Source organism: Dendrobates tinctorius, unplaced genomic scaffold (genome assembly GCF_039654945.1).
Source record: "Dendrobates tinctorius isolate UK_male_01 unplaced genomic scaffold, ASM3965494v1 ptg000070l, whole genome shotgun sequence".
NCBI classification, from domain to species: Eukaryota; Metazoa; Chordata; class Amphibia; order Anura; family Dendrobatidae; genus Dendrobates; species Dendrobates tinctorius.
The window spans coordinates 87,303,061-87,311,189 of record NW_027361738.1 but is presented as its reverse complement, the minus strand read 5'-3'; the positions used below and the strand labels follow the sequence as shown (position 1 = coordinate 87,311,189).

At 42.9% G+C, this 8,129-nt stretch overlaps 1 protein-coding gene across 5 annotated transcripts in view; it reads left to right on the top strand.

Annotated features, from left to right (window-relative positions):
- Positions 1-3,436: 3,436 nt before the first annotated feature.
- Positions 3,437-8,129, top strand: part of DYNC1I1 (dynein cytoplasmic 1 intermediate chain 1) — a 463,207-nt gene continuing 458,514 nt past the window's right edge. For 2 of the 5 annotated variants that reach the window (XM_073582093.1, XM_073582092.1), the window contains exon 1: positions 3,437-3,703. The gene's annotated coding sequence lies outside the window, so the exon portion shown is untranslated. The remainder of the gene's footprint in view (positions 3,704-8,129) is intronic. The other 3 variants (XM_073582090.1, XM_073582089.1, XM_073582091.1) reach the window with 2 other exon arrangements.

The following is an 8,129-nucleotide window of genomic DNA, read 5'->3' as shown; positions in this document are numbered from 1 at the left end:
CTTACCTTATTTTTAGTTCTGTTTAACCCCAAAAAGTCACACCTTCTGCTAAAATGTCTCAAAAATGGGTATAAAAAAAGCTTTAAAACAGATGGGCCGTGTATAAAATCACTGCAGGAAGGGGATGGTGGAAGAGCTGAGGGACATTTCTGAGTTTTTGAAAAGCCGCAACTGATGAATCAGCAGAAAACGTCTGGAAAGCCCAAACGCCGTCCACGATGGTGAACATTAAAAAAAAAAACAGGCTAACATATAGCATTTAAAATAAACTTCAGAAAAAAAATCAATAACATGAAAAACATCAAAAACAAGACAAAGAATATGCGAATGCAATAATGGATCAAACCCAAAAATCATAAATGACTTTTTTTGTGCAAAATTCCTGACCAGCTGTTGCCATTTTGAAGAATTTTGGGCAAAAAAAACCCTTTAAGACAAAAAAAAAAAAGCGATTTTTAACCCCCCTACACACACACATAGGAAATGATCAATTAGTCCCTATAACTTTTTAATATAACTTCTATACATTTTTTTGGGAGGGGCATCAAAATGGGGGGGGGATAAATAAAAATAACATTTTTAAAGACTTATTGCAGGTACCATATAAATCACCTATCTTCATTCCGCTTTTCATGACTGAGGGTCCCAGCAATTGGACCTTCAGTAATCTAAAAGCTATCTGAGACCAGTATCGTGTAGGGGTAGAGAAGCTAATTCCAGTGTTGTGTCACTTGCTGGGCTGTGTTTTGCTGTTTCAATAAAATCAGTGATTTATCAGCAAGAAATTATGACTACCGAGCTAGGTATCCGGTGCCTCCTAGTCCAAACATTCCCCCACCACTGATTAGCTGCTTCTGCCTATGCACAGGGTAAACAGAAAGCTGCCAATCAGTGGTGTGGGCAGGATTATACACAGCTCAGCATTCTCAGAGCTCTGCTAGAGCTGCAGCAGAGAAAACTGTTATCAAAACAGCACACAGATCAGCAAGTGACACATTGCTGGATTCAGGATCTCTCTCTGTACACTGTGCTGCTCTCAGATTCCAAAGCGAAAACCTGCTGACAGATTCCGCTTAATGATCAGACAGGGTTTTTTTTTTTGCCTTTCTGCATTTTAGAAGCCATAAAATGTGTTTTATAAAAAAATAAATGTATGTACGTATATTTCTTATATACTGTAATGTTTCCTGAGAAGAGAAAAAACACCGCCCTGTCATTTCCCTGTCGTCACCATCTTGGTTAGGCTTCGTAGGTAATCATTAATTTAACTATATATAAGGAGTTAGTATGTTCTCCCCGTGTTTGCGTGGTTTTCCTCCGGGTTCTCCGGTTTCCTCCCACATTCCAAAGACATACTGATAGGGATTCTAGATTGTGAGCCCCATCGGGGACAGTGATGATAATGTGTGCAAAACTGTAAAGCGCTGCGGAATATGTTAGCGCTATATAAAAATAAAGATTATTATTATTATAATGCAAAGTATTGCCATATATAAAACAACGGTTCAAAGGTTCAAGTCTCCTAGGTGGATGCAAAAAGTTATGTAATATATGTCTTCACTTATGTATAAAAGTTTTAAACACTCCCTTATCCTATTGAGAACATACAGATATATAATTTTTTTTTATTCAATAAGCAAAATTAGTATCATCACCTCCGTAAAAGTCCGATCACTCAAAATATAAAATTAATTGACCCAATACGTGAAATGCTGCAAATCAGGATAGTTGTCGTTATTCTGTTGTGTGCAACATAGAATGGGCACAAATAAGAGTAGGAAGAAGTGAAAATCTCTGTGTCTAGCGTACCGATAAAATGTTATAATGTTTGCAGCTACAACAGAGACAAAGCGCAGTAAAGAAAATAATATCACAAGAAATCAAAGAGAAGATGAATGCATTTCAAAATGGCAATTGGCATCTTGTAGAGGATAAAAAAGGAACACTAGGAATATTAAAACTTAAGGGGTATTGTTACACTCTAGTGATGAGCGAGTATACTCGTTGCTCGGGTTTTCCAGAGCATGCTCGAGTGTCCTCCGAGTATTTTGGCGTGCTCGGAGATTTAGTTTCTGTCGCCGTAGCTGCATCACTATTACACAGCTGTCCTCGGTATCCTAGGCTTTGCTTCCTTCCCCTGGGTCCTCTGCCCTCTGCTGTGCCCCACGTTGGGTTTTGCAGATCTCGTTGATCAATGCTATTATCTATCTAACGCCCATTAAGACACACATACCTGTGTCTTGGGATTGAGTTTCTAGACCACACAGTCAAGAAGGTTACAACCCATGGCACTGTAGCTTATCTCCCTGGACGTGGACAGCAAAGAAAAATTGATGAAAAATTGCAACTCATGATGGTCTGGATAGTGAATAAGCAGTCCCAATCAAGTTCCAAAGAAATTCGAGCTGTCCTGCAGGCTCAGGGTGCATCAGTGTTAGCGTGAACTATGTATGTGAGTAAGCCATAATCTTTCTGGGAAAGTGTCTTGTGGGTAGATGAGACCAAGATAGAGCTTTTCGGTAAAGCGCATCATTCTACTGTTTACCAAAAACGGAATGAGGTCTACAAAGAAAAGAACACAGTACCTACAGTCAAATATGGTGGAGGGTCAAAGATGTTTTGGGGTTGTTTTGTTGATTGCCTCTGGCACTGGATGCTTTTAACTGTGTGCAAGGCATCATTAAATCTTAAGATTACCAAAGGATTTGGGTTGCAATTTAGTGTCCAGTGTCAGGAAGCTGGGTTTGCGATCTAGGTCATTTGGTCTTCCAGCAGGACAATGACCTCCAAAAAAACATCAAGAAGAAACGAGAAATGGATGAAAACTAAGTGCTGGAGAGTGCTGAAGTGGCAGCAAGGAGTCCAGATCGAAGACGAAATATGAGAGACCTGTAGCAGTTTGAGTATCCACTCACCTATACACCCATTCGTCTATCCATCTAAGTATCCACCCAGCTACCAACTCATCCATTCACCCACCTATTGATCTATCCATCCATTCATTTGCCTATTTATGCATTCACCCACCTATGAACTCTCTTATCTATTCATTTATCTAACTATTCATCCATTCATTAATCCATACGTTCAAACATTTATCTTTCAATCCCAGAAATCATCATCCCTTCATTTTTCCACTCATCCACCTATCCTCCTATCCTACCTTCTACCTACGCATTCATCCAAATATCCACTCACCCACCAATTTGTCTGTCTCCATCCCCCCTCTCCAGCCATACTTCCACCCACACATCCATTCACCCATTCCTCTGTTTATCCATTTCTCCATCCATCTATTCCCCCACCTGTTTGTCGCCCCCTTAGTTTTTCCATCCATCCGTCCATTTGACCACTCATCCATCTATCTGTCCGTCCGTCCACCCCTACAGAAGTAAACTGAAGCTCTAACATATCATGAAAGTTGTGCAGTCAGGCTGGATTGTTAATCGATGCCCATCTCCCTTCGTACTGGCAGATCCTGTGCCCCCCTCCCAAGCAGAGGCGAGGGGAGGTGTAGGAGAGAGGGATGGGTTATGGTCTGATGCTGATGAGGCTGAGCCAGGGCCAGCATGAGACAGCGGATTCAGGAGCAGCATCATGCAGTAGTGACTGAAGGCATCTGTTCTGCTGTACCAGGGACCCCAGCCTCATCGGCCCACAGCAGCCGTCACACCCCAGAAGCATCGCCCCACACAAGAGCAAGGTACAGTATACGTCTCCGGCAGCAGCCATGCTCCCTCCTCTGCTGCAGCATCACCCAGTGCAGCATGTATATACTGTATACTGGTACTGAGCCCTGCTGGGCTGGGGGCCGCAGGTCCGTACATGGGAGTGTGGTGCTGGCACCATAATGTGAGATCATAGAAGATGGGGCGTCCATCACAGTGGGAATGTCGGGTTCATTGTCGCGCAATTAGTTTTCATGAGTTTTAGGTCTTATCACAGCGACATTCATCTTGTAGAAAGTCAGAATATACGAGTATGTTCTGCAAAATGGACGTCATCTATCTATATCTATCTATCTGTAATCTATTATCTATCTATCTGTAATCTATTATCTATCTATCTATCTATCTATTATCTATCTGTCTGTCTGTCTATCTATCATTTATCCATCCATTATCTATCTATCTATTATCTATCTGTCTATCTATCTATCATTTATCCATCCATTATCTATCTATTTATCTATTTATCTATCTATCTATCTTGTATCTATTATACAGTATATCTAATAATAATAAAATAATAATCTTTATTTTTATATAGCGCTAACGTATTCCGCAGCGCTTTACAGTTTGCATACATTTTCATCACTGTCCCCGATGGGGCTAACAATCTAAATTCCCTATCAGTATGTCTTTGGAATGTGGGAGGAAACCCACGCAAACACGGGGAGAACATACAAACTCCTTGCAGATGTTGTCCTTGGTGGGATTCGAACCCAGGACCCCAGCGCTGCAAGGCTGCAGTGCTAACCACTGAGCCACCGTGCTGCCCACTTTATCTATCTATCTATCTATCTATCTATCTATCTATCTATCTATCTATCTATCACAATGGGGAAAATAAGTATTTGATACCCACAAATAATGGAATCTAAAAAGAAAGAAAAGAAAAACAGAAAATCACATTGTATGATTTTTACATAATTAATTTGCATTTTATCGCATGAAATAAGTATTTGATACAATAGAAAAGCAGAACTTAATATTTGGTACAGAATCCTTTGTTTGCAATTACAGGGTCAGACGTTTCCTGTAGTTCTTGACCAGGTTTGCACACACTGCAGCAGGGATTTTGGCCCCCTCCTCCATACAGTTCTTCAGATCTTTCAGGTTTCGGGGCAAGATTGAGTTTCAGCTCCCTCCAAAGATTTTCTATAGGGTTCAGGTCTACAGACTGGCTAGGACACTCCAGGACCTTGAAATGCTTCTTACAGAGCCTCTCCTTAGTTGCCCTGGCTGTGTGTTTCGGGTCATTGTCATGCTGGAAGACCCAGCTACGACCCATCTTTAATGCTGTTACTGAGGGAAGGCAGCTAGCCAAAATTTCAAGATACATGACCCCATCCATCCTCCCTTCAATATGGTTAAGTTGTCCTGTCCCCTTTGCACAAAAGCACCCACAAAAAATTATGTTTCCCTCACCATGTTTCATGGCTGGGACGGTGTTCTTGGGGTTGTACTCATCCTTCTTCCTCCAAACATGGTGAGTCTTGTTGATGTTCTATTTTGGTCTCATCTGACCACACAACCTTCTCCCATGCCTACTCTTTATCATCCAGATGGTCATTGGCAAACTTCAAACGGGTCTGGACATGTGCTGGAGTGAGCAGTGGTACCCCATGAGGGAGAACATTCATGGAGCCCCAGACCGAGGAAGATTGACAGTCATCTTGTGTTTCTTCCAACAGTTGTTGCCTTCTCACCAAGCTGCTTGCCTATTGTCCTGTAGCCCATCCAAGCCTTATGCAGGCCTACAATTTTTGTCCCTGGCGTCCTTAGACACCTCTTTGGTCTTGGCCATGGTGGAGAGGTTGGAGTGTGATGGGTTGAGTGTGTGGACAGGTGTCTTTTATACAGGTAACAAGTTTAAACAGGTGCAATTAATACAGGTAATGAGTGCAGAGTAGGAGGCTTCTTAAAGAAAAACTAACAGGTCTGTGAGAGGCAGAATTCTTGCTGGTTAGTCGGTGATCAAATACTCATTTCATGCAATAAAATGCAAATATATTATGTAAAAATCATACAATGTGATTTTCTGGATTTTTTTAAGATTCTGCTTTTCACGGGTGAAGTGTACCTATGATAAAAATGACAGACCTCTCCATTCTTTGTAGGTGGGAAAACTTGTAAAATCGGCAGCATATCAAATACTTATTTTCCCCACTGTATCTATCTATCCATCCAAAACAATAAATTGTAGCAGCAGCAACCAACAAAGTAGTGTGGATGCGTATCCTAAGGTCCAAAAGATCATCATCAATACGTATCGTGGAGGACGCAGCATTCTGGCATGTTGAGAAACTTTTTTAGAAACTAAGATTTTTTTCCAGTATGCCGGAGTGCTGCCTTTTTCAGGTATCTCATATATTTCTTTCTTCTTCCCCAATACTGTACCTCGTATAGGGCTATTCTGGTGATGGTATTGCAGTAATAATCCTGATGGTTCTAAAGTGGATCATGCCCAATATCTTTTTATACTACTATTTTCTAATATTACCAGGAACTGTCGCAATTAGGGATGAGCGATATTGCCCAATATCGCATCGGAATTCCGATTTCCGATATCAATGCAAGTCAATGGGAGAAAAAAATCGGAATTACAAAATGACCACTACAGTGCTATATAATGGATAAAATGGAGGGGAAACACCTCAGGATAATGGGGAAGGAGTTTGTAGAGGCAGAGGAGCAAAATAATTGCTAGAAAAATGCACAGAGCGAAAGCTGTAGCAGGAAAACATCTTCTTAACAGCGGTGTTTTTTCTTTGGGTTAGGATTAGTTGGGGTAGGGCTAGGGTTTATGGTTAGTAGGGTTAGGGTAAGGGTTAGGGTTAGGGGTTAGGGTTAGTTAGGGTTATGGTTAGGGTTAGTAGGGTTAGGGTAAGGGTTAGGGGTTAGGGTTAGTTAGGGTTAGGGTTATGCTTTTGGCTAGTAGGGTTAGGGTTAAGGGTTAGGGTTAGGGGTTATGGTTATGGTTAGTAGGGTTAGGGATAGGGTTATTAGGGTTAGGGGTTATGGTTAGTAGGGTTAGGGGTTAGGCTTAGTAGGGTTAGGGGTTAGGATTAGTAGGGTTATGGTTAGGGGTTAGGGTTTAGGGTTAGTAGGGTTAGGGTAAGGGTTAGGGTTAGTGGTTAGGGTTAGTTAGGGTTAGGGTTAGTGGTAAGGGTTAAGGGTTAGGGTTAGCGATTTTACATTATTAAATTAAAACTGACGGTGGTGGTGTCAATATGCCCTTTGACTGACATGTGTCCGCGTTCAGCTCACCTTGCTTTGCAGGGAGTTTCCAGGAGAACCACGTGGAGGAACGGATACACTCCCTTTAAACCATGCTTAGCCTTCTTCTGCTGATTATATTACTGTTATTCAGTAATTATGCATATTGATATTCTGCTTTTGGTTCATGTACATCTGCTCCTACTGCTTCCTAAACCTCCGTCTATAGTTATTCCTCTATTGGCTGGTCGCAGAATGTCCCAAACCCAGAGGAAATACGCAGAAGTAACAGTAGGCACAGGAACTTGAGAGAACCAGCTGGTGAGTGTGGAACCCGTATAGGAAGCAGAAATCAGCATAAGAGCCAATGGAACTAACGGGCATCAGCTGATGTTACCGGAGCCTGTTAGCTAAGCAGGAGGTACCTGTGCCAGAATGCAATACCAAGGACCAGCAGACGTTACTGGAACTCGGATACCACAAAGGAGGGACCTAAGCCTTTGACTCTACTGAGAACCAGCTGACGTTACTGCAACCCAGATAAGCAGCAAAAGTAAAAGTGCCAGTGGCTGTACTGGGCAACAGCTGACATTACTGTAGCTCGGATACCACAATGTAGTAGTGACATAAGACAAAAGCACTGCCGAGAAGCCCCAAAAAAACCCACAAAGACGCCAAGTTCAAGAGCAAAAAGACAGGAGTCCAGGGACATCTCCATCTGTCTTCTTGTCTTGGGTCTTCTGCATCTGTCTTCCTGTCTTGGGTCTTCTACCGGAGTAATGTCTACTCGACAGAAGGTGCAAGAGCCACATTTGCCCCCCAACCCGGACACAGTCTTCTTTACTCCGCAGTCGCAGCAGGGGAGGAGCAGGGCCTACTGGCACTGTCGAGACCAGCCTTGAGCGCCAGGTCCCGGAGTCCAGGTAGGGGGCTCCTACACTGCCGACACCACGGATAACAGCAAACTGAGCCGGAATGATGTACGGTGGAGTTGTGGAACAGTGCCGTGGACACAACCGTGTAACGGCGAGCGTTGTCGAAACACGGTTTGGAGCAGGAGGTACCCGTGCCCTTGGGCACTCCCGAGAACCAGCTAGCGATGCTGGAACTCGGTTTACCCCTCGGGGGAGGCACCTGTGTCCGCACTTCACTGCCAGGAAACAGCCGGCGTGGCTGGATCCCGCCTCT